Consider the following 27,500-nt stretch of genomic DNA (forward strand, 5'->3'; position numbering starts at 1 on the left):
TTGTTGTGTTTGTTGTTTGTGTTGTGGAAGTTGGACTCGTCGTTGAAAAACTTGAGGGAACAAATAAACTATGTTTTTATGCTTTGATGTGGAATTGGGGTTAAATGATGCCTTGTTCATTCATATTTTGGGGTAGGTTAGCTTGGTGGGGGGTGCTGGAGTTGATTTTGGGTTCATTTTGGGTGGAGGGGATGGAATGGAGGGGTTGTGGTGGGAGACAAATGACTATTCAGGTTTGAAAATGTACTGTTAGGGGAGTTTTGTTAGAGAATTATGGGATGTATGGATGTTGTAAATATATTTATATATAGAAACATGTATGTTGTTTTTAGGATTTGGGTGAAAATGGAATCAGAACAGGCTATAGGGTTTGAACCTTGGTTTTAGGACTGCGAGGCAGACGGGGAAACCACTAGTGCACTGTGCTGCTTAGTTTTATTTACTTCGTGTTTGGTGATTAAAAATGTTTGATCAGTTATTTTTATTATTTATTGTGTTTACACAAACAATATCATTATCTAAATATATATAAACAATCAGAACACGCTAGGGTTTGAACCCTTGTTTTTAGGACTGCGAGGCAGACGGGGTAACCACTAACACACCGTGCCACTTAGTTTTATTTACTTCATTTTTTGGTCATTTGAAATGTTTTTGTTATGTTTATTATCGTGTTTACACAGACAATATCGTAATCTAAATAAATAAACACAAATCCACTCATCCTATCACATTTTAAAGTTGAATATTATTTTTAAACATTCATATTTAACTCATTACTTGACTTTAAGAATGATAAATATCCAATCTATTTCAGCAAAAATGTCAATTTAGTTGCTTTTGTACTTATTCATGTTGACTACTTATCTATGTTGACTCACAGTTATCTATGATGTTGAATAGAATATCTATGATGTTGAATAGAACTTATCTATGATGTTGAATAGAACTTATCTATGATGTTGAATAGAACTGACCTATGATGTTGAATAGAATTTATCTATGATGTTGAATAGAACTTGTCTATGATGTTGACTACTTATTTATTGGTTATTTATCTCTTTGTTTGGTTGTTGTTGTTATTTATGCACTTGAAATTTAAGCTTTAAATCTCATTATACTTGGATTATGACAATATAAATTCAATTCAAATGTCGTTGACGTCCAATCCGTTTGGACTAAGAGGGGGGCGGCAGCAAATGGTCGCTGCCGACCCTCCCGGGCAAGGAATTCAATGAACGGCGGTTCTCCCAAAATGTTTTGGCAATGGGATTACGGTTATTAGAGCGCCATAATGGAAGGGACGGTTGGTGTGAATGGCGTCACGGTTGAAAACTGTTGAAGGACCACCAGATTAACTTGACTTCCCCCCTTCGGCACCCCCAGAGGCTACGAACTCTGGTCCGAGCACATGCGGCTCGCACTGTGGGGTTCAAAAAAAGAGAAGAGGGGCTGAAAAGAGCAAAAAAAAGGGGGGTGGGGGGTTAGTTGGTGGTGATGTGTGTGTGAATTAGGGGGGGGGGGGGCTTTCAGTTGAGGATTTGAAAGCAGAGCAAATGATTGGTCTGTCTGAAAGGCAGCTTAGCTCGTGTTTTTCATGTCCACGCACTCGTGGTAACATTGGAAAATCCCTCGTTGTGAGGATAGTAATACCTTGAGATATGAGTCAGGGTATGGATATGGGGAATTTGAGTTGAGGGAGGAGAATTCTGGGCAAAAAATATATACAGGGGCGTATGTAAGAATGTTACATTTTATTAGAGGTTGTAAGTACTGGGTGGGTGGTTGTTTGTGAGGTGAAGTGGTGAATTAGGATGGTTTTGTTTTGGAATAATTCAAGGGGTTGTTGGGATACTGTAATGCCTTTATGTGAGTGTTCTAACATGAGAAATTTGAGATATGAGGAAAAATGTGAGCAAATTTTTGCCCTCAGATATGAGTGTCCCAACATACGAGAAATTTGAGATATGAGCAAAAATCTGAGCAAATGTATGTCCTAAAACCTTGAGATACAAGTGTCTTAACAGATGAGAAATTTCAGATAGGAGGAAAATTTTGAGCAATTTTATGCGCTAATACTTTGACATAAGTGTCCCAACATATGAGAAATTGAGACACAAGAAAAATTCCGAGCAAATGTTTGCCCTGAGATACAAGTATCTCAACATATGAGAAATTTGAGATACGAGGAAAATTGCAAGGATCTTTTTCCTTAATACCTTGACATATGAGTGCCCCAACATACAAGTAATCTGAGATAGAAGGAAAATTCAGAGCCAATGTTTACCCTAATACCTTGACATAAGGATACCCCCAACATACGAGAAACTTGAAATACAGAGGAAAAATCTGATCAGCTTTTTGCCCTGAGATACGAGACAAATTTGAGATAAGAGTATCTTAGCATAGGAGACATTTGAAATACAAGATGGTTGCTTATGAGAGTAACATCGCTCTGTAGTTCTCCCCGGGCCTGTGTGGGATTCCTCCGGGTACTCCGGTTTCCTGCCAAATTCCAAAAACATGCATGCTAAGCTAATTGTATGCTAAATTACCCCTAGCTATGATTGGATATCCTTTGTCTCCTTGTGCCCTGCGATTGGCTGGCCACCGATTCATAGTGTCTCCCGAATATATTAATATTTAATTACTTTATATGTCATTACACATGAATTAACATACAATCTTAGTCCCAAAACACATTAATCTCATATCTCAAGGTATTTATATATTCCACAAAAGCACAAAGCAATTCTCAAAACTGTACCATGCCGCCTCAAAATGGCCGCTACGGTAAAAAACAGTTTCCTAGCTCGCGCTTAGCTATTAACTCCAATGTTGCTAATTAAGGGAAGCTAATCTGCATCGTTTTCAGCACCACCCACAGCCCCCCATCACCCCCCCCACGCCAAAAGCGACGAGTAGTGACCTCTAGTTTAACGATTGCGACGCGATTAATCCGCCAGCGCTTGCGAGACGAAGCTCGCCGGCAGATAACGACGCGTTATTATTGGAATATGAAAGAAGGGTTGTGAGCTCTTAAAGAAACGGCGCTTTTAAAAGGGCGGATTGTGTTATAAAAAAAAATGGTGGAGGAATGTCGCCGTGTGTGGCGTTGTGTCAACACCAGGTGCACTTCTGTTTAAACATTTGACTGAGGTTGGTCTGGCCGTTTACGATAAGAACGGCGTTTCGGTGAGGGGCGGAGTTATCTGATTCGTTCACAATTGATGTCGCAGGTCGGTGGAAAAGTTGTTAGCATCGTTGCTAATTGGGATCGTTTGTCGCAGATTGATTTACTGCTTTCGATCCAGTACGGAAATTGTCATCTCATTTTTTTGAGCTGCTTTATTCCCATTAGGGTCGCGGGGGGTGCTGGAGCCTATCCCAGCTAACCCTGAGGTGTGGGATAACTTGAATCATGGCTAACCAATCGAAGGGCACAATTCATAGCTTGGGGAAATTAAGCATATAATTAGCTTAGCTTATTTTGGAATGTGGGAGGAAACCGGAGTACCCGGAGAAAACCCACATAGGAAAACATGCAAACTCCATACAGGTATACCGATCTGGATTTGAACCCAAGTCTCCCACAGTGAGGTCGATACACTGACCACTCACCCACTGGGCTGCAAATATTAACTCAAAATTTTAATCTTTCTTCAAGACAAATAACTCCAAATTTCACTCTCATCTCAAGACAAATATGAACTCAACTTTTTACTCTTTTCTCAAGACAAATATGAACTCAAACACTTTACTCTTATCTCAAGACAAATACTAACTCATAATGTTACTCATCTTCAGACAAATATGAACTCAAAAATGTCCTCTTATCTCAAAACAAATATTAACTAAAAACTTTACTCTTATCTCCAGACAAATATGATCTCAAATGTACTCTTACCTCAAGACAAATGTTACCTCAAAATGTTACTCTTATCTCAAGACCAATAAGAACTAAATTTTTTACTCATCTCACGGCAAATATGAACTCAAAAATTTTACTCTTATCTCAAGACAAATATGAACTCAAAATGTTACTCTTATCTCAAGACAAATAGTAACTCAAAATTTTACTCATCTCAAGACAAATATTAACTCACAATTTACTCTCATCTCAAGACAGATTAACTCACAATTTTATTCTTATCAAGACAAATATTAACTCAAAATTTTACTCTTATCTCAAGACAAATAGTAACTCAAAATTTGTCTCGTATCTCAAGACAAATATTAACTCAAAATTTCACTCTTATCTCAAATTGCTCGTATCTCAAGGTATTACTGTATGTAGTTAAACCCTCTTTAAAAAAAAGAATCTACTTCTGGTCTTTGTTGAAGGTCGCTTTATCCACTCAGTTTCACTTCAGGCTGTTAGCATCGCTAGCGCATGCTATTGTTAGCGTTCAATGTACCAGAAATGAAACGAAATGAGAAGTCGGGACGCAATTGTACTCTGACTCCGCCTACTAACACGACGTGCACTTTGATCCCCCCGGTCCGCCGTGGCGGTGGATTCCCGGGGTAAAGGGGAGGCGAGTCAAAGTAGAAACGCGGGTGCGCAAACGGCCTGTAAACGTTGAAACACCGTCTCGGAGGAATCTGACATGTGTATCAAAGAAGCGGCCGCTGAGAGGCGGGTGAATGTTTGACAGGAGTGAAGGGAGGGGGGGGGTGGAGAGAAAAAATATTATTTCATACGCTTACACAACGGCCGTGTTGGGGTTGCCATTTTTTTTTTCTTCTTCCCGTGTGACAGCCACTCGCTGCTGGAAAGAAAATACTTGAGATTTTTTATTTTTTTTTGCCTTCTGAATGATGTCCTCTCATTGGTGGAAAGAAATGTGTAGTGGATTCTTTCAAATGGACAAAATACAACAAAATCCGCCCTATATTTTTATGTGTACGTATTTCTGGACTATAAGTCGCGCTTTTTCATAGTTGGACTGGGCTTACAATTTAAACTTAATGTATGTGTTAAATGTATTTTTTTCAGTTATTTTCTGATTAATAGAAAATTGACCTCTCAAAAATGCAACTCTAGTGTGACTATTTTATCGCATATAAGCCATATTTGTAACAAAAAAATCCCAAATACTACTTTAATCTCCTAATATTTTCCCATAAATACCGAATTTTCTCGCATATAAGCCGTATTTGTAACAAAAAAATCCCCCAAAATGCTTCACTCTCCTAATATTTTCACTAAAATACAGAAATGTCTCGCATATAAGTCATATTTGTTACAAAAAACTCCCAAATATGACTTCAATCTCCTGATATTTTCCCATAAATACCAAATTTTCGCGCATATAATCCGTATTTGTAACAAAAAAAATCCCCAAAATACTTCAATCTCCTAATATTTTCCCATAAAAACCGAGTTTTCTCACATATAAAACGTATTTGGAACAAAAAATCCCAAATATTACTTCAATAATCCTAATATTTTCCCATAAATACCCAATTTTCTCGCATATAAGCCGTATTTGTAACAAAAAAAATCCCAAATATTACTTCAAACTCCAAATATTTTCTCATAAATACCCAATTTTCTCGCATATAAGCCGTATTTCTAACAAAAAGATAATGGAAAAAATCCAAAATATTACTGATAAATTAAAAATTGAAGGTGGTCATTATGCCATAAAAATATGTTATATATATATATATATATATATATATATATATATATATATATATATATATATATATATATATATATATATATATATATATATATATATATATATATATATATATATATATATATATATATATATATATATATATATATATATATATATATATATATATATATATATATATATATATATATATTTCCTTATTAATAGTTTTTCTAGTGAGACTTATAATCAGGAGTGACGAATAATCTGAAAAACAACAATATTTTATTTCAACTCCACACAATTGAACCAGTTATTAATGAAAACAACAATTTATCCTCCACAAAACAAACAAAACAAGACTGTTTGTAAGCTACTGATTAGATAAATGTCTTTTAATTACTATTGTCTGTGAACGCCACTTGGTTCCAGACAAGGCTCCGTCACCCTCCCACATTTGACCTCAACAATGCGGGATTTGTGAGCACCGCCGCCTCATCATAAAGACAAGCAGAAAATCAATGAGAAGGCCCGGGCTTCTACGCCATTGGCCATTGTTGCTATCCTTCCCATCCCCCTCCGCACGCGGGGGAAACGTGGTCGTCTGAAGGACTCAGCTGGTTTGAACAAGATATAACAGATCTTTTTTTTAATACTAGCATTTCAGGAGTTTGTTTACATGACAATTCGAGTGTTTGTATATGATAGCATAGCCGTGAGCTATGCTAATCTGAGGATGGTTAGTTATCTATATCAGGGGGAGGAAATCTATGGCTCGGGAGCCTTATGTGGCTCTTTGGGTGGTTGGATATGATTCCTAGATAAGGTGGTAGTTAATATAGGGAGTTATGAACGCACCAATAGGAGCATTGATGCTACATTTAACGTAGCTTTAATCATATATTTTTTAATTTTTCCCCTTAAAAGAGTTTAAATTATTTACCTATAAAGTACTGTTCTACTTACAAAAATCCTAGTTATGAAAAAAAAATGTAAGTAGAGGTCACATTGTCATTTTGTTCTTTAAAAGGGTTTAAAGCATTTACCTTTAAAGTACTGTTCTACTTACAAAAATCCTAGTTACGAATAAAAATTGTAAGTAGAGGTCACATTGTCATTTTGCCCCTTAAAAGGGTTTAAATTATTTACCTTTAAAGTACTGTTCTACTTACAAAAATCCTAGTTATGAAAAAAATGTAAGTAGAGGTCACATTGTCATTTTGCCCCTTAAAAAGGTTTAAATTATTTACCTATAAAGTACTGTTCTACTTACAAAAATCCTAGTTATGAAAAAAAAATGTAAGTAGAGGTCACATTGTCATTTTGTTCTTTAAAAGGGTTTAAAGTATTTACCTTTAAAGTACTTTTCTATTACAAAAATCCTAGTTACGAATAAAAATTGTAAGTAGAGGTCACATTGTCATTCTGCCCCTTAAAAGGGTTTAAATTATTTACCTATAAAGTACTGTTCTACTTACAAAAATCCTAGTTACGAATAAAAATTGTAAGTAGAGGTCACATTGTCATTTTGTTCTTTAAAAGGGTTTAAAGTATTTACCTTTCAAGTACTGTTCTACTTACAAAAAATCCATGTTACTAAACATGTTTGTAAGTAGAGGTCTCTGTCATTTTGCCCTTTAAATTGGATGACAGAATTTACCTACAAAGTACTGTTCTACCTACAAAAATCCTAGTTGCAAATAAAAATTGTAAGTAGAGGTCACATTGTCATTTTTCCCTTTAAAAGGGATGAAATAATTTACCTATTAAGTACTGCTCTACTTACAAAAAATCCTTGTTACAAAGTACTGTTCGACTTACAAAAATCCCAGTTTACGTTAAAAAAAATGTAAGTAGAGGTCACATTGTCCCTTTGTCCTTTAAAAGGGATAAAAAAAATACCTATAAAGTACTGCTCTACTTACAAAAATCCAATTTCCCCAAAAAATTGTAAGTAGAGGTCCCACTATTTATCTGTAAAGATACTAAAAACTGCCGTTTTTGTCCTTTAAAAGGCTGTAAACGAGTAAAAAATGGCTTCTATTTTCATGTATTTTAAATTCTGTGTATGGCTCTCAAGGAATAACATTTGAAAATATGAATTGTTTATAACTCTCTCCCGTCAAAAGGGTTCCGCCCCCTTGATGAAGTCTCAACTGAGTCAGCAATGTGTAGCAGTACATCGCCTCGAGGGAAAGTCCATTTTCACTGGCGTGTATTTGTGTAGCGAGCCACAGTGAGAAGCAGATTACAGCGCAACGGGGCTGTAATCAGGACGTCGTAGCGTAGCATCTAGTCCTTTAAATGTATTCCTGTCCACAGTGGCTGGTTTCCAAAGCAGAGGCTGTCAAACTCTGTTTGGTTCGTGGCCAGAACGCTTTAGTTTTGGACATAAATAGGTGATTTGATGACTTCTTGTTGGTTTTGAGGCATTTTTAGGGTTCTGTGTTTATGACAAGTTGCTTACTGTAGATTTTTTAGGGTAATTTTTGGGTTACTTGCTGTGTTTGGTCACTTTTTGGTCGGGTTTGGACATTTTCGAGTGACTTTTTGCTGGTTTTGAAGCTTTTTAAGGTCCCTAGTTTACTGATAGGTCACTTCATGTAAAATTTTGGGAGAATTTTTGGGGTACTTCCTGTTTTTGGTCGCTTTCTGGTCTTTTTTGGCTATTTCCAGGTGAATTCATGTTGGTTTTGAGGCATTTTAGGGTTCTGCGTTTATGACAAGTCAATTCCTATAAAAAATGTTGGGTAATTTTTGGGCTACTTGCTGTTTTTGGGTCACTTTTTGGTCGGGTTTGGACATTTTCGGGTGACATCTTGCTGGTTTTGTGGCATTTTAGGGTTCTGTGTTTATGACAAGTCGCTCTCTGGGTAATTTTTGGGCTAATTGCTGTTTGTTGGTCACTTTTTGGCCGGTTTTTGGATATTTTCGGGTGACTTTTTGCTGGTTTTGAAGCATTTTAAGGTCCCTAGTTTACTGATAGGTCACTTCATGTAAAATTTTGGGAGAATTTTTGGGGTACTTCCTGTTTTTGGTCGCTTTCTGGTCTTTTTTGGCTATTTCCAGGTGAATTCATGTTGGTTTTGAGGCATTTTAGGGTTCTGCGTTTATGACAAGTCAATTCCTTTAAAAAAATGTTGGGTAATTTATGGGCTACTTGCTGTGTTTGGTCACTTTTTTTTTTTTTGAATTCCTGTTGGTTTTGAGGCATTTTAGGGTTGTGTGTTTATGACAAGTCAATTCCTGTAATTTTTGGGGGATAATTTTTGGACATTTCCAGGTGACTTCGTGTTGGTTTTAAGGGATTTTATGGTCCCTTGTTTACTGACAAGTCAATTTTTGGGCTACTTATCGTTGGTGGGTGACTTTCTGGTCCTTTTGGACACTTCTAGGTGACTTCGTGTTGGTTTTGAGACATTTTAAGGTCCCCTGTTTACTGTCAATTTTTAGGAATAATTTCTGGGCTACTTACTGTTTGTGGGTCACTTTCTAGTAATTTTTGGACATTTACAGGTGACTTCATGTTGCTTTTGAGGATTTTATGGTTGTCTTTTGTAACTTGATTAAAAAAACTGGATCAAAAGCCCTGAATATTCCGTTTTTTATAGATCTAAAAACGTTTTTTTGAGCTTTTTTTCTTTGTAAAGGAAAATCTCTTTTAATCATTATGTTCCATATTAAAGTGCAAAATATAAAGTATTTTAGGTATTTTGAGATTATACTAAATCATTTTTGAACTAAGAACCCAAAAAATGTTTAAAAAATTGCAGTTATTGATTTAAAAGGGGGGAAATACGGGAATAAAATAGACATCTAGAACTATCATTTTAATTTGAAACTAAAAACAGAAAGCTGGCACTCATCATTTACTTTCCCGGGCCACACAAAATAATCCGTCGGGCCAGATTTAGCCCCCGGGCCGCCACTTTGACACCAGTTTTTTACCGTCTCTTTATTTAAATAAGCTGACATTAAAAGCACTGCTACATTATCCCGTTAACTCACATCACCCTCATATTTTCATTGACAAATCCCTTACAACGAGAATTCCAGCCTAGTGCTAACCGCTAACCGCTAGCCAAGTCAGTACAAGGAAGTAGCGGCATTGCACTTTGATGGCCGATCAAAAATTCCATCTCATTTGTTGTATGCGCAGCCGATTGGCCGATATGTTTAATTAACATAAAGCCCAGGAGGCAGCAATGAGTGAGAAATTGGTGTAATTGAAACCAGGTCTTATCTTCTTTCTACCCCTTCCGTGTGTGTGTGTGTAGTGTACACACACACAAATCCTTCAAGCGGCTCATCCGAGGGCACTTTCACACACGTAAAGTGTGTGTGTGGTTTTAAGGAGGGGGGTAACAGAGACATCTGGCTTTGTTAAAAGCAGTGGATGCTCATAAAGTGGGATGGCAACCCCCCATCGGGCTACTTGCTCAAAAACGTCGTCTTACGTTCGGCCCTTTTGGTAGCGTCAATATACAAAGCACCAGAGGTAAAGACGCAGTACAGTAATCCTTTGAATATTGTAGCTTCACTACATAATACATAAGTAAATATATAGTAAGTCTTTTATGCTTGTATCTCAGTTTTATGTTGTATGTCAGGGCGAAAATTTCTCTGGATTTTCTTTATATCAAATGTTTCGTATGTTGGGACATTTGTATCTCAAATTTGTCACGTATCTTAAGGTAAAAAATTTTTAGGAATTTTCTTCGTATCAAATTTGTCTCAATTTGAGATAAGACAATTTCGAGCAACTTTTTGCATTATACTTTTTGCATATACAAAATACATTTGAGATACAAGTCTACCAACATACAAGAAATTTAAATTTACAATGAAAATTCTGAGAATTTTTTTGCTGTTTCCCAAATTACAAGAAATTTGAGATACAAGTGTCCCAACATACAATAAATTTGACATACGAGTGACCTAACATACAATATATTTGACATATGGGTATCCCAATTTACAAAAAAAATTAAAATACGTGAACTTGTATGTAAAATTGATTTCGTGTCTCAGATCAAAAAAATAGATTGGGATTTTCCTTTTGTCTCAAATTTCTTGTATGTTGAGACACTCGTATCTCAAAGTAAAAATAAGCTTGAAATGTTTCTCGTATCAAATTTTTCAATTTGGGATGTTTGTATCTCAAATTTGTGTTGTGTCTCAGAAAAAAAAATAGATTGGAATTTTTCTTTTGTTTCAAATTTCTTGTATGTTGGGACAGTCGTATCTCAAGGTAAATGTTTGCTTGAAATGTACCTCGTACCTCAAATTTCTCGTATGTTGGGAAAATTGTATCTCAAATGTATGTTGTTTTTCAGGGCAAAAATTTACTTGGATTTTTTCTTCTATGTTGGGAGACTCGTATCTCAAATTTGTCATATCTTGGAACAAAAATTTGCTCAAAATGTTCTACATATTTTAATTTTTTTGTATATTGGGATACCCATATGTCAAATATATTGTATGTTGGGACACTCGTATGTCAAATTTAGTGTATGTTGGGACACTCGTATCTCAAATTTCTTGTAATTTGGGAAACAGCAAAAACATTCTCAGAATTTTCATTGTAAATTTAAATTTCTTGTATGTTGGTAGACTTGTATCTCAAATATATCTTGTATCTCAAGGCAAAAAGTTGCTCAAAATTGTCTTATATCAAATTTCTCTTAAATTGGGACATCTATCTCAAAATTGTCATATATTAAGGCAAAAATTGGCTGGAAAAAGGCCTTCGTATCTCAAATTTTTCGCATGTTGGTAGACTCGTATCTCAAATTTGCCCAGAATTTTCCTCTCGTATTTATAATTTTTTTGTAGAAGACTTGTATCTCAAATTTCTTGAGTTGTGACACTTCTATCCCAAATTTGTCTTGTATCTCAGGGCAAAAACTTGCTTGGAATTTTCCTCTTATCTCAAATTTCTCGTATGTTTGTTACAGTTGTATCTCAAATTGCTTGTAAGTTGGGACACTTGTACCTCAAATTTGCTCAGAATTTTCCTCGTATTTATATTTTTTTGTATATTGGGAGACTTGTATCTCAAATTTCTTGGTCGTTGTGACACTCCTATCTCAAATGTGTCTCATATCTCAGGGCAAAAATAGCTTGGATTTTTTTTCTTATCTCAAATTTCTCTTTGTTACACTTATCTACAATTTCTTGTAAATTGGGACACTCCTATCTCAAATTTCTCGTATCCCGGGCCACTCATATGTCAAGGCATTCCAGTCCATATTCCTCTTTTTCATCTCAACCTTTTTGTGCAATTATCCCCCCCCCCCCAAAAAAAAAAAAATATGCTCATCTAGTAACATGACTGTAGACTCGAGTCGCATTTTAGCGGGTAAACATTTAATGCGTTTAAACATATCATCGCGTTATTTATGCATGGAATCTGCTGTTAAGTCTGAATTAAACATGAGCTCATGAATAATGCAAGAGTAGCCATTCCTTAATGATGACTTGCCAGGCACACCAATGCTAATATTTGCTGATACATTTAGCCATTGATCTTCATCCTGTTAACTGGACTGCTACCAATAATCTCATAACCCATTTTTTTATCTGCAGGGGAATTCATCTTGATATATTTATGTATTTATTTATTTATTTTTATGGTCAAGGATGTAATCAAAAGAAGGATAATTGCACTTTTAGTCTCATAATGTCATTTAGAAGTGGCATTTAAGCACTTAGGAATGAAAACTAAGTATATGCTGCCATTGCACACAAACATGTGCGCACACATACTTTGCTCATGTACTATAATAAAAAAAACATCTCAGGATTTCTTTTTTAATATATTTAATTTAATAGAATTGTTTTATTGTTATTATACAAATAAAATGAGATTTAAAGCCTGACAAATAACATCAAACATTTAAATAATCAATAAAACAATAAGTAATCAATAACAACAATAAATAAGCAATAAAAACAATAAATAAGCAATAAAAACAATAAATAAGCAATAAAAACAATAAATAAGCAATAAAAACAATAAATAAGCAATAAAAACAATAAATAATGAATAAAGACAATAAACAATCAATTTAGAACAATAAATAATCAATACAAACAATAAATAATCAATACAAACTATAAATAATGAATACAAACTATAAATAATCAATACAAACTATATATAATCAATACAAACTAAAAATAATCAATAAGAACAAAAAAGAAACGAATACATCGATAAAAAATCAAAATAAATAAGGAAGAAAAAAATATAAATAAATAAATACTTAAAAACATAAATAAACATGACAAAATAAATATATATAAATAAATTAATAAGCAAATATATAAACAACCATATGAATAATTTAATAAGAAAATATAAAAAAAAATATATATATATAAACAGATAAGTGAGCAAATATATAAATAAATATATACATAAATTAATGAGAAAATATATGAATAAATATATATATATATAAATTATTAAATACAATAAATCAATTAGGAAGTGGAAAAAAATACAAGTTGCACTTGAGTACTAGTTGCACCCAGCCACAGTATGAAAAAAATGGCAGATTATAGTCCGGAAAATACGATGCAAAAATGCAGAGAAAATGGGCGGGGCTAAACCATATTAAAGTTCAGAAATAAAATACAGTAATCCCTCAAATACTGTGGCTTGACTACATCGCAGATTTTTAGTAATTTAATAAAAATATATATTTTTTATGTATAATATGTAATATGTAAAAATCCATGCAGAAACTTACAAGTAGAAGCCACGCCCCTTTTTTCCGTCTACTACTAGGACTTACCACTCAAGTAAAAATAATATATATTTTTTTTTTACCTACTTTGCTGTTTTTCAATTAACGCGGCCATGTTTGCTCCAAATTAACCGCAATAATTGAGGGATTACTGTATTATAATCATGACTGTCTATTGCTTTTGACTAGTTTTACCTGCAAAACCTATTTTTAGTGTGCTGTGCAATGCAAAAAAATAGATAAAAATACATAGAGAGAGACATGTAAGATGGAATGCATAAACATTGTTAAAAGCCTGAGGAGAGCAGATGAGTGTTATCCAGACACGGCATGATTGTCGACTGTTTGGAAAGGTCACGCTCCAATAAGCACAATCAAACCATGTGAGCATCTGTTGCCTTTAACGCTTTGTTTTACGACGGCGTCCAGTCACGGTGAATGATTTACTCAAGCGCTCCCATCTCGCCTCTTGTTTACATCTTTTTATGCTTAGCAAAGGGGGGCAACAAGTCTGGGCCAAGACAAGGGATTTCCTTTAAAATACCTAAATTCGTCAACAAGGAAATATGAGTGAGTGCGGTAATCCCTCCAATAGCGCGGCTTTACTGCAATGCAGATTTTTTATTATTAGGTTTTTTTAAGTGAAAAAAATAGTGGAAATTTATGTGGAAGCCACTCCCTACGCTTGAAATATTATTATTTAATGTTCATACAAATTAGAAAATCCACATTTTTATTTTTTTTAAGTTTAAAAAATAGGAAAATCCATGTTTTTATTTAAAAAAAAATAAATTAAAAAAATAAAATAAAATCTGAGCCAAAGCCACGCCCTCCACTTGCTTTTCATTTTCAGACTCAGCACTGAAGAAGAAAAAATATTGTTTTTTTTTAATGTTCATAAAAATGTGAAAAGCCACGTTTTAATTAAAAAAAAAGTTGAAAATCTACACTGAAGCCACGCCCTCCGCTTGCTACTCGGACTCAGCACTGAAGAATTAAAATTATTACTATTTTTTTATAGTCATAAAAATATGAAAATCCACATTTTTATTTTTTTAAATTATTTTTTTAAATAAAAAAAGAGAAAATCCACACTGAAGCCACGCCCTCCACTTGGTACTCGGACTCAGCACTGAAAAATTAAAATTATTAATATTTTTTTTATCTTCATAAAAATATGAAAATTCACATTTTTATTTTTTTTATTTTTTATTTTAAATAAAAAAAGTAAAAATCCACACCAAAGCCACTCCCTCTGCTTGCTAGTCGGACTCAGCACTGAAGAAAAAAAATATTATTATTTTTATGTTCATAAAAATATGAAAATCCACATTTTTATTTTTTTAAATTATTTTTTTAAATAAAAAAAAGTGAAAATCCACGTTGAAGCCACGCCCTCCACTTGGTACTCGGACTTAGCACTGAAAAATTAAAATTATTAATATTTTTTTATATTCATAAAAATATAAAAATCCACATTTTTATTTATTTTTGATATTTTTTTTAAATAAAAAAAGTAAAAATCCACACCAAAGCCACTCCCTATGCTTGCTAGTCGGACTCAGCACTGAAGAAAAAAAATATTATAATTTTTTAATATTCATAAAAAAAATTGAAAATCCGCATTTTTATTGTTTTATTATTTTTTCAGTAAAAAAAGTGAAATATGTCATGCTAGCACAACTATAGCAACAAAGCGCCCTATGTATTGACAAAAAAAACTGAAAATATGTGCGTTTTATAAGTAAATATTTGATATTTCTAATAGTGGTGGTCCTACTTACCAGTTTTTCAATTATCACGGCCATATTTGATCTACATTAACCACAATATTCGAGGGATTACTGCACTAATAACCTTTAAAAACCTTTATTCATGTCATTTCTCTGATTAGCCTTGATTTAACTTGACAATCAACCCAATTAAGTCAATCTGTGAATGGACGCCAGTGTCGCTCAAAGCATTTTTACATGCAAACACGCATCAGGAAAAGCATTAGCTTGCCTTTTTTAGCATGAAATAAATAAATAAATCATAAAACAATGGATGATTTGCGGGTTCAGCGAGAGATGGGGAAGTGACATGTAGCCCGGGGGCAGCTTGATAGTGTCTACCTCATTATTTTTTTGCAAGAACAAGGCCACCGACCGGTGTAATTTTTGTGTAAGGTGTTGACATAATGACCAGGTTTACAAAATACACTGATGTGATGTCATCATTCTTCAATGGTGGCAATAGTTTGATGGTTTTTTGGTGGAAATCGTTAAGTGTAAACAGTGTTTTGTGTTTTTTTTTTAAATGGATAAATTAACATTTTTGAGGGACTAAATTGTACTAGCCCAAAAAATACACAATAGTGGGAAATAATACTATTTATGTTATACTGGAGGCTAAGTGGGATTTTTGGGAGGACATTTTTTATTGAAATACAGGCATTTTTTGGGCTATTAGTCGCAAAAATATATGTATCATATTTTTTCGTATATAAGCCGTATTTGTCACCCAAAAAAATGATGACTGAATCAAGGGTACGGCTTATATGCGCATAAATTAAACTTGACATGGACGAAACTACAAGGTGGTAATATGATTATTTATTTCAAAATACAGAAAAAATAAACATATAAAATGCTAAAGAAAATTATTTTTGACATTTATGAATAAAATTCTAGAAAAACCTAACTGTATTTATAATGGGGAATAATACTATTTATGTTATACTGGAGGCTAAGTTGGATTTTTGGGAGGACATTTTTTATTGAAATACTACAGCATCGCATTTTTCGAGCTATTAGTCGCAATGAATAATGAGGAAAATATATACCGTATTTTCAGGACTATAAGGCGCACCGCATTATAAGGCGCACCTTCAATGAATGACATTTTTCCCATATATAAGGCGCACTGTATTATAAGGCGCACTGTCTATTTTGGAGAAAATGTAAGACTTTTTAGTGTGCCTTATAGTGGTGAAAATACGGTAATTGCTATTGACTTCCAGGTATGAAGCACTCACTACTTTACAGTCACCTCTAGAGCCAGCCATTGTTGATGTTTTGGATTTTTTTTAATAAAATCTTGCAGTGGGGGAGGAGCTATATGATGGAAGATTTTGTAAACTAAGATGCAATAGCAATTATCATATTTTCACGGCTATAAAGCGCACTTAAAAGTCTTAAATTCATACCTGTCAACTGGTACGTTCTCGCCGTAATTGGTACAACTGAAAGCCCATTTTTATATTGGTACGCTGTACACATGAAAATGGTACGCTAAACGGTGATTTTGAGAAAAAAAAATAAATTAAGGCACTTTCTAGCCATTTTTCACCATCCGCCATTGTTTCTTCCCGGAAACGCATGTCTGCCAAGTGATATATGTACCGGCGCCTCTGATTGGCTAAAAAAAAAAGATCATGATAAACATTTCGTTTTGTAACACTTTCACCATGTGATTTCCGTTTCCTGTTCCCTTGTTTATGTTTACTTTCATTTTCTACTTGTTGTTCGTGATTTTTTACAAAAAAGTAAAGTGGTAAGATTTTCCATGTATTTATACATATATGTAAGGGCGAAAACAAAATTTGGTAAGATCACAAATGGTTCGAGGTTGACAGGTATGTAAATTTTCTTCAAAATAGACAGTGCGCCTTATAATCCAGTGCGCCTTATATATGGAAAAAAAGTGAAAACGAAAAACCACCACTGTTGGATATTAAAAAAAAAACACAAACGCCTGAACTGGCGAAATACTGTTAAATATGCAGATGCCATCTTAGTTTACAAAATCTTCCATCATATAGCTCCTCCCCCACTGCAAGATTTTATACCAAAAAATCCAAAACATCAACAATGGCTGGCTCTAGAGGTGACTGTAAAGTAGTGAGTGCTTCATACCTGGAAGTCAATGGCAATTACCCTATTTTCACCACTAAAAGGCGTACTTAAAAGTCTTACATTTTCTCCAAAATAGAGAGTGCGCCTTATAATCCAGTGTGCCTTATATATGGAAAAAACGAAAAACCACCACTGTCGGATATTTAAAAAAACACAAACGCCTTAACTGGGGAAATACTGTTAAATATGCAGATGCCATCTTAGTTTACAAAATCTTCCTTCATATAGCTCCTCCCCCACTGCAAGATTTTATACCAAAAAAAATCCAAAACATCAACAATGGCTGGCTCTAGAGGTGACTGTTAGTGCTTCATACCTGGAAGTCAATGGCAATTACCGTATTTTCACCACTATAAGGCGCACTTAAAAGTCTTAAATTTTCTCCAAAATAGACAGTGCGCCTTATATATGGAAAAAATGTCATTCATTGAGGGTGCGCCTTATAATGCGGTGCGCCTTATAGTCGTGAAAATACGGTACTTGTCCCTGAATTGGACTTGAAACACTGAATATTTTTTTGGGTGAAAATCTTGCTACTTGAATGAGCCGCTGTTATCATTTTACTGTGTAAAAAATAAAAAGCATAACATCACATTTAACGAACTAAATTGAAGCCATTTCAATGGCGTACTGTTGCAAAGTGCAATTAACGTTCATCCATCCGATGTCGCTAGCTCTAAGTGCTTCTCCGATAAATAGAAAAAGCCGTAGTGGGCTTTTGCCAATTTGCGTTGCCACGGCGACCAAGAAAACGCAAAATCCCTACTCGCGTCTAATCAAATGAGTGACTGACAACAAGTCAATATGTTCTCATTGTAGGAGGGGCTTGAACAATACATCTACGTGCTAATGGCTAACGCGCGGGTGTATCGGGGCTATGCGGGTAATGTTCCAATAATCTGCCTCGCCGCAGCTGTTGCCACCCCCGGAAAAAGACGGGGTATCAAAAGAAGCTTTTTTAACAAGAGGAGGAGGTTCAATTACCAGTCGGGTTGAAAATTACAGTTTAAACGTAAACAATTGGGCTTAAAAATGGCTGCCGGCTAGTAAAGATAAACAATTGGAATATGGACAATGATTTGTTGATGTCTTGAATTAGAGGAATGCTTATGTTGGGTGCTATTTACAATATTTTCTCACATATAAGTCGCATCCGTGTATAAGCCGCACCCTTAAAATTGCCTTAAAATGGTTGAATTTGATAATTTCTCTCGTATAAGCCGTCCCATGATTGACAGTTTTCAACTGCATATTCGTGTATGGAGATTTTCAACCCAAAAAAAAAGATTAAATTTTTCTGGTCCTATTTGGGGCCAAGTAAAGTAATTTCTCGCGTATAAGCCGCATCCACGTATAAGCCACACCCTTAAAATTGCCTTAAAATGGTTGAATTTTACAATTTTCTTCGTGTAGCAAGATTTTCAACCCAAAAACAAGTGCCCTATTTTGAGAATAATACCGTAATTTCTCGCATATAAGCCTCACCCTTAAAATTGCCTTAAAATGGTTGAATTTTACAATTTCCCTCATATAAGCCGCGTCCTGATTGACAATTTTCATTCATGGTTTTAATAAGGAGTACAAATGTGTTACTTTAATGTGTAAATCTTAAGAAAAATCATATTTTTCTGAGATATTGTTTGGCTCATCGGGCCCTGTGATTGGCCCGGAGACAGCTGGGATCGGCTCCAGCACCCCCACGACCCTAGTGAAGATTAAGTGGTTCAGAAATTGATATCAGATTAAAAATTTAACCCTTTACTAGATTCTAATTGAGCGCGGTCCAGTGGATTAGTGGTTAGCACATCGGCCTGACGGTGGGAGTTCTGGGTTCAAATCCAGGTTGGTCCGCATGTGTGAAATTTTTCCCAATCTTGTTTTTTGTGTTTTTTTCAGAGGTTTGGAACAAATTAAATTTATTTTTAGTTCATTTCTATAGGAAACATTCATTTAACTTACGATTAAATTAACATACAAGCCCAGTCCTGGCTCGAATTAAGCTCTTATCTCAAGGCACCACCTTTTGTAGTTTTTCCAAATCCTGTTTTGGTGTTTTTTCATAGTTTTGCAACAAATTAATGTATTTTTAGTTCATTTCTATAGGAAACATTCATTTAACTTACGATTAAATCACTATACAATCTCAGTCCTGGCTCAAATTAAGCTCTTATCTCAAGGCACCATCTTTTGTAGTTTTTCCAAATCCTATTTTGGTGTTTTTTCATAGTTTTGGAACAAATTAATGTATTTTTAGTTCATTTCTATAGGAAACATTCATTTAACTTACGTTTAAATCAACATACAAGCTCAGTCCCGGCTCGAATTAAGCTCTTATCTCAAGGTACCACCTTGTGTAGTTTTTCCAAATCCTGTTTTGCTGTTTTTTTCAGAGTTTTGCAACAAATTAATGTATTTTTAGTTCATTTCTGTAGGAAACATTCATTTAACTTACGATTAAATTAACATACAAACGCAGTCCCGGCTCAAATTAAGCTCTTATCTCAAGGTACCACCTTTTGTAGTTTTTCCAAATCCTGTTTTTTTTTTTTCAGAGTTTTACAACAAATTAATGTATTTTTAGTTCATTTCTATAGGGAACATTCATTTAACTTACGATTAAATCAACATACAAGCTCAGTCCAGGCTCAAAATAAGCTCTTATCTCAAAGTACCACTGTATTTCATGATATTTTAAAGGAGGAGGAGAAATAGAGCTATCTTAATGCCAGTGCTGAGAAATGTAGCAGCTATTTGAAGCCCGTGTTCTCCCATAAAACGCGTTAGTGGACGCTAGCGTCCCCCCGTCCTCCGTCCCCCTGTCCAAGGTTATTGTGTGCTGCGGTGTGCGTTTTGAGGCGTGTCAGTCCTAAGTTGCTTGAGTGATGAAAGGCAAAGAGCTGCACTCTGTCTTTTATTTAGCAGTCGTTCGCTAGTCCGCCTTACGACGACGACGTGCCCTTGCGGGGGTGCCGGAGGTTAATGGACAAGGATCCTTGTTATGGCACATGTCACTTGAACTATTAGTCCAGGTGGAACAGCTGTATGGTTTTGCCCTTTACCTCGTTGGGGTTTTTGGTTGTTTTTTTAAATTTATCCGGGTGGACGTTTTTAGAGAAAATGGATTTGGAGATTGACCCTAAGAAATTGAATTGAATGTTTTGGTTGTTGTTATGTAAGTAGAATGAGATTTGAAGCTTAAGTGCAAAGTGCACAAATGGTAGGAAGAAACAAATGGATGAATCAATAAGTAATAAATAGTAACAATGAATAGGGAATGCAATTAATAAGTAGGAAACAACATAAATAAGTAGAGAAGAGTATAAATAACAAGAAAGGAATGAATGAAAAAGATACATAATCAATGAGTAATGACAAATGGGTAGTCAATGAATAAGTAATCAATAAATAACTAGTCAAGACGGTAGTTAGTAGTACACATCATAGATAAGTAGTAAACATAATACATCAGTCGTAGTCAACATAGTTAAGTAGTCCACATAGATAAGTAGTCCACATAGATAAGTAGTCCACATAGATAAGTAGTCCACATAGATAAGTAGTCCACATAGATAAGTAGTCCACATAGATAAGTAGTCCACATGGATAAGTAGTCCACATGGATAAGTAGACCACATAGATAGGTAGTCAACATAGATAAGTAGTCCACATAGATAAGTAGTCAACATAGATTAGTAGTCAACATAGATAAGTAGTCCACATAGATAAGTAGTCCACATAGATAAGTAGTCCACATAGATAAGTAGTCCACATAGATAAGTAGTCCACATAGATAAGTAGTCCACATAGATAAGTAGTCCACATAGATAAGTAGTCCACATAGATAAGTAGTCCACATAGATAAGTAGTCCACATAGATAAGTAGTCCACATAGATAAGTAGTCCACATAGATAAGTAGTCCACATAGATAAGTAGTCCACATAGATAAGTAGTCCACATAGATAAGTAGTCCACATGGATAAGTAGTCCACATGGATAAGTAGTCCACATGGATAAGTAGTCCACATGGATAAGTAGTCCACATGGATAAGTAGTCCACATGGATAAGTAGTCCACATGGATAAGTAGTCCACATGGATAAGTAGTCCACATGGATAAGTAGTCCACATGGATAAGTAGTCCACATGGATAAGTAGTCCACATGGATAAGTAGTCCACATAGATAAGTAGTCCACATGGATAAGTAGTCCACATAGATAAGTAGTCAACCTAGATTAGTCAACCTAGATAAGTAAACAACATAGATTAGTCAACATAGATAAGTAGTCAACGTAGATAAGTAGTCAACATAATAGATTAGTAATTCCACATCATACATAAGTAGCTGTCAACATAAGAATTAAGTTGTAGTCAACCTAGATAAGTAGTCAACATAGATCAGTAGTCAACATAGATAAGTAGTCTACATAGATACCCTGTTAATATAGATTAGTCCACATAATAAATGAGTCGAGATTAGTATTCCACATAATAGATACGTAGCAGTAAACATAATAAGTCCTTCTCAACATAGATATCTGGTCAACATAGATGAGTAGTTCACATAGATGAGTAGTCCACATAATGGATAAGTCATAGTCCACATAAATAAGTAGCAGTCAACATAGATAAGTAGTATTTAGTAGATTGGTAGTCATAAAAAAGATAAGTCGTCCACATAATAAAAGTATTTGTCAAGATAATAGAGAATATATATATAATAAATAGTAATAATCTTAATAGAGAAATAGTAGTCAACATAATAAATATTGATAATCTTAATAGAGAAGTAGTAGTCAACATAATAAGTGGTCACATAAGTACTAAAGTACAAAAGTGGTTTGCAGCTAATGGAGTTTAAGTGCAAGTTTTTAGTGCATTAAATCTCATTATATAAGTATAATGACAATAAAAACATGGCGACAACTCTCGGGAAGAAACTATCCTTGACTCTGTTTGTCTTGGCTGTCATGTTTTCAAATCATCTTGTATTCATCATTAACTCATGACGCCATTGCTTTCGCCAAAACAATTACTTTGGTCTTTTATAGACTTCGTTTTCAGGTCACAATGTCGCCCCTATTTCCTCCCGGATTATAAACGCGTCAGTATTTTTCCGCGGAACGAAAAGGTAATCAATCGGTTTTCCGTCTGCTCCGGTTGCCATGGTTACGTCAATTAAGAGGCATTTCCTCCCCGTGATTGAATCGTGGCGGCGAGCGTGGAAGACGGAAGCCAGGAACTGCCGCGTTAAGAAATCCGCCGCGTTTTTTTTGCCGATCCAAGCAGAACGGCGGCGGTGGCGGTGGGACCACCGGCCTCGTAAATAAGATACGGACGGAAGGGGGAGGGGTCACATTAGACGCGCTTGATAAAATGAGAACGGCGTTAAATCATTTCCGGATACGATAGTCGTAAAGACTTTGGATAAGAGTCGATAAATTTGAATTGGGTTGTGACGCACAGAAATGGGGGTGCCGGAGATGATAGTTGAAATGGATGGTAGGGAAGGAAGGGTTGTTGTTGTTAGCATGGTTAGCGATAGGGTGGCTAACATGGTGCAATGAAACAAAATAGGACTACAGTAATCCCTCGATTATCGCAACTTTGACATTTTTTACTATTTTTTTAAGATCATAAAAATGTTAAAATCCATGCTGAAACGAGCTACTAAAATTTTCAAATTTGAAAGAATAAATCTTACATATTTATATGAACACTTATTCACGTTGACTACTACTTATTTATTATGTTGACTACTTATTTATGATTATTTATTTTGTTGACTACGTAATTATGATTATTTATTATTATTAATGATTATTTATTAATTATTTATTTATGATTATTTATTATTATTAATGATTATTTATTAATTATTTATTTATGATTATTTATTATTATTATTATTATAGATTATTTATTAATTATTTATTTATGATTTTATTATTATTAATGATTATTTATTATTTATTTATTTATGATTATTTATTATTATTATTATTAATGATTATTAATTAATTATTTATTTATGATTATGTATGCTTCCATTCTATTTTTTTTATTATTTATTTAATCTTATTTATGACTTTATTTATTATTATTTATGATTTTATTATTATTCATGATTATTCATTCATTCTTATTTATGATTATTCATTCATTTTTTATTTTTTATTTTTGTTATTTATTAAATTTTATTTATTGATAAATTATTATTTTTTAATTATTTATTATCATACAGGCATACCTAGGGGAAATTTAAAGTGTCCAACTATTTTTGGGAAATCTGAGAGGAAGCCAGAATACCCACAGAAAACCCACGCAGAACATGCAAACTCCACACAGGTGTCCCAACCTGGAATCGAACCCAGAACTCTGAGGCTAACCCACAAACCACTAAAAGACATGATCAGGCATAATTATTCATTGCAGCGTTTGGCCTGGTTGAAACGCCCCTCCCCTCCTGTTGAGCTCAATGAGGAGGCAGCTAGGCCCCGCCCCCTGGGCTTTTTAAAAAAGGGAGGGCGGGTGAAGGGCAGCGTTTTGCTCTGCTGATGTATGAGCAACGACAGCAATGCGGGCGGGTTAGGCGCATCTGAAAGAAAGACTTGAGGTCCAGGCGCATTACACTCTGGCCATTTAGCGGCTGAGCGCGCGGGTCGCGCAAATACACCCGCGTACGTCAATGGCCGACACATTTCTGGAGATTGAGCCGTGTGGGGAAACAAAGATGAATGCAAATGTGCCATGTGTGGCTTTCTGTACTCGGAAGCCATTTTAAACGGAGAGCATTTCCTGTCCAGAAGCGTAGCATGTGGTTAAAGCGTGTTGGCCTCGCAGTTCTGGAGTCGAGGGTTTGATTCCAAGTCGGTTTTTACTGTGTGGAGTATGCATGGTGTCCCCGGGCTTGTGTGGGTTTTCTCTGGGGATTCTGGTTTTCTCCCACGTTACAAAAACATGCATGCTAGGCTAGCTAGTTGGGGACTTTAAATTGCTCCAAGCTACGATTGGTTGTCTTTTGTCTCTTTGTGGCCTGAAATAAATAATTAATAAATAATCAATAAATAGTATTAAATAAATAATCAATAAATAATATTGAATAAATAATCAATAAATAATATTGAATAAAGACAATAAATAATATTAAAAAATCATCAATAAAAATAAATCAATAATTCAATAATATAAAATAAATAATCAATAAATGATGTTAAAAAATAATCAACAAATAATATTAAGAAATAATCAATAAACAATATTAAAAAATAAAAAATAAGAAATAATCAATAAATAATATTAAATAAATGATAAATATTAAATAAATAATCAATAAGCATTAAATAAATAAACAAAAAATATTAAATAGATAATCAAGAAATATCAAATAAATAATCACTGAATATCAAATAAATAATCAATAAATATTAAATAAATAATTGATTAACATTAAATGAATAATCAATAAATATTAAATAAATAATAGCAATTTTAAAAAAAATATATATATTTTTTAATTTAATGTCATGTAAAAATAAAAACCATGCCAAATATTCCCAATACATCATTCATCTTCATTTAAATTTGATCATAAAACTGAAACCCTGCACTTTTCATTTACTTTTTCGGGCCGCACGAAATGTTACGCCGGACCACATTTGGCTCGCGTGCCGCCATTTTGACACCCATGATAAAGAACACGTCCCAAACATGCATTTTGCGTGTGCTTAAAGACACAAAACATTGGATCAGTCTCAGTTTTAGCTCATAAAAAGGACTAGACTCCAGTTTAGTCGGCAAAATGGCCGCCGTGTGCCGCACTCTTGTAACAGAAAGTCATTATTTTTTGGAGCCTCTGGTTTTGTTTTATGGAAATAATTTCGGCTTATGGCTTGTGTGTATCTTTAAGAAAAGGCCCATTGTAAATTGTCAACGTTAAGCCCCGCCTTCCCAACCTTTTTTGAAGAATAACTGGCCATCCTGGAAGTACGTAAACTCTACGTGTCTCTCTTTGTGATGTAGTACTAAAACGCCAATGCTCCAGGCAGCCATTTTTTTATGAGCTGTCCTCTGAGGATATGGCGGTACTGATCTAGGAGCTCAAATCCTTGTGCTTGTTCGAGTAGCGTTTTCATCACCGACATTTTTTTTTATGAGTATGGAATGTAAGTCAAATTTCCAGTTTGCAGTAATCCCTCGAATATCGCGGTTAATGTAGACCAGTTTTATAAATGAAAACTGCAAAGTCCTTGATGGGAAATAAAAATAAAAAAATAAATAAAAAATTTAAAAATATATATATTTTTGTTAGACATAAACAAAATAAAATAAAATAAAAATATAAAAATAAAAGAAATAAAAAATAAAATAAAAAAAATAAATTAAAAAATATTTATATATAATACATTTTTATTTATAAATTTCTTTAATAAGCCACTCCCCCTTTTTTGCTACTAGGATGCAGCACTCACGACTATAAAGCGCACCACATCATAAGGCGCACCCTCAATGAATGACATTTTTTCCATATATAAGGTGCACTGTATAATAAGGCGCACTGTCTATTTTGGAGAAAATTTAAGACTTTTAAGTGCGCCTTATAGTGGTGAAAATACGGTAATTGCTATTGATTTCCAGGTATGAAGCACTCACTACTTTACAGTCACCTCTAGAGCCAGCCATTGTTCATGTTTTGGATTTTTTTGGTATAAAATCTTGCAGTGGGGGAGGAGCTATATGATGGAAGATTTTGTAAACTAAGATGGCTGATCTGCATATTTAACACAGTATTGTTTCATGTCAGGCGTTTGTTTTGTTTTAATATCCGACTGGTGGTTTTTCGTTTTTGGTTTTCTGTTTTTTCCATATATAAGGCGCACTGGATTATAAGGCGCACTGTCTATTTTGGAGGAAATGTAAGACTTTTAAGTGCGCCTTATAGTGGTGAAAATACGGTAATTGCTATTGACTTCCAGGTATGAAGCACTCACTACTTTACAGTCACCTCTAGAGCCAGCCATTGTTGATGTTTTGGATATTTTTTGTAGAAAAATAGTGTATGCCAATAACAACAACATCCCAACATCTCTAAACCCGATTCTCTATCCACCCTAGCCCAACCCCTCCCTTCCCTAACACAAAAAAAAATACATTCCAAGCTCTCACAAGTGATAGAAACCAAGTTAGCGATAACGCCTTTCGCCCCCGCGTGCATCACAATATCCACTTCCCCTTATCACGGACGACACCGAGGTCCTTCATTGGGTAAAAAAATAAATAAAAAAAACCTTGGCATTTTCCCTCCAGGGTTTGTGTGAGAGAAAATATGACACCTCGTGCTGGCCCATAAACACACGGCCTTTAAACACACACTGATATGATGAATTGGCCTCTATTGGGCTACTGGCACATCCTGTACATAATAGACATCTCGGGATATGTAATATGTAGCCGCCTCCCTCCCTTAAGGCCATTTAGCCATCTTGTGGCAAATACACACGAACTATACTCGCAGCTGGAAGTGGGAAAAAAACGGGTTTAAGTCTTCTGGCGGCGGCTTAAAACCTGGTGTGCTCACATACTCGGATTGTTATCGATGCCAGGTTGAAAGTACTTGACTGGAGATATTTCGGCAGTGTGTTATTACAACACATGGATGGCGGTTTTATGTGGAGATAAGAGGGTGGTTTTACCAAGCGTTTTATATTCAGTGTTGTTTGGTTGTATTGTTGGTAGGGGTGGTTTGGTTTTGGGTTTTTTTTAGGGGGGGTTTTGGGGTCTTGGTAGGGTTGAGTTTTGGGGGTTTTTAGGGGGGTTTGAGGGTCTTGGTAGGGTTGAGTTTTGGTTGGTTTTTGGTGTGAACGGTGCCATTTTGGCTCTAATCGGGATGAACATGTCATTGTCAACTGCTACACGCTTATTTATTTATGTATATATTTATTTATATATATGATATTATTTTTTTATTTGTGTTTTTTATATCATTTTTTTAATGTATGTATAAATTTAGTATATGTAGTACAAGTACAAGTATATGTAGTACAAGTATATGTAGTACAAGTACAAGTATATGTAGTACAAGTACATGTAGTACAAGTACTTGTACTTGTAGTACATGTACTACAAGTACTTGTACTTGTAGTACATGTACTACAAGTACAAGTACATGTACTACAAGTACAAGTACATGTACTACAAGTACAAGTACATGTACTACAAGTAC

At 34.6% G+C, this 27,500-nt stretch overlaps 1 protein-coding gene across 5 annotated transcripts in view; it reads left to right on the top strand.

Moving 5' to 3' along the window:
* Positions 1 to 27,500, top strand: part of rerea (arginine-glutamic acid dipeptide (RE) repeats a) — a 171,536-nt gene that overhangs the window by 43,209 nt on the left and 100,827 nt on the right. The gene's annotated exons all lie outside the window — the stretch shown is intronic.

This window comes from Stigmatopora nigra, chromosome 1 (assembly GCF_051989575.1).
Source record: "Stigmatopora nigra isolate UIUO_SnigA chromosome 1, RoL_Snig_1.1, whole genome shotgun sequence".
Classification (NCBI taxonomy): Eukaryota; Metazoa; Chordata; class Actinopteri; order Syngnathiformes; family Syngnathidae; genus Stigmatopora; species Stigmatopora nigra.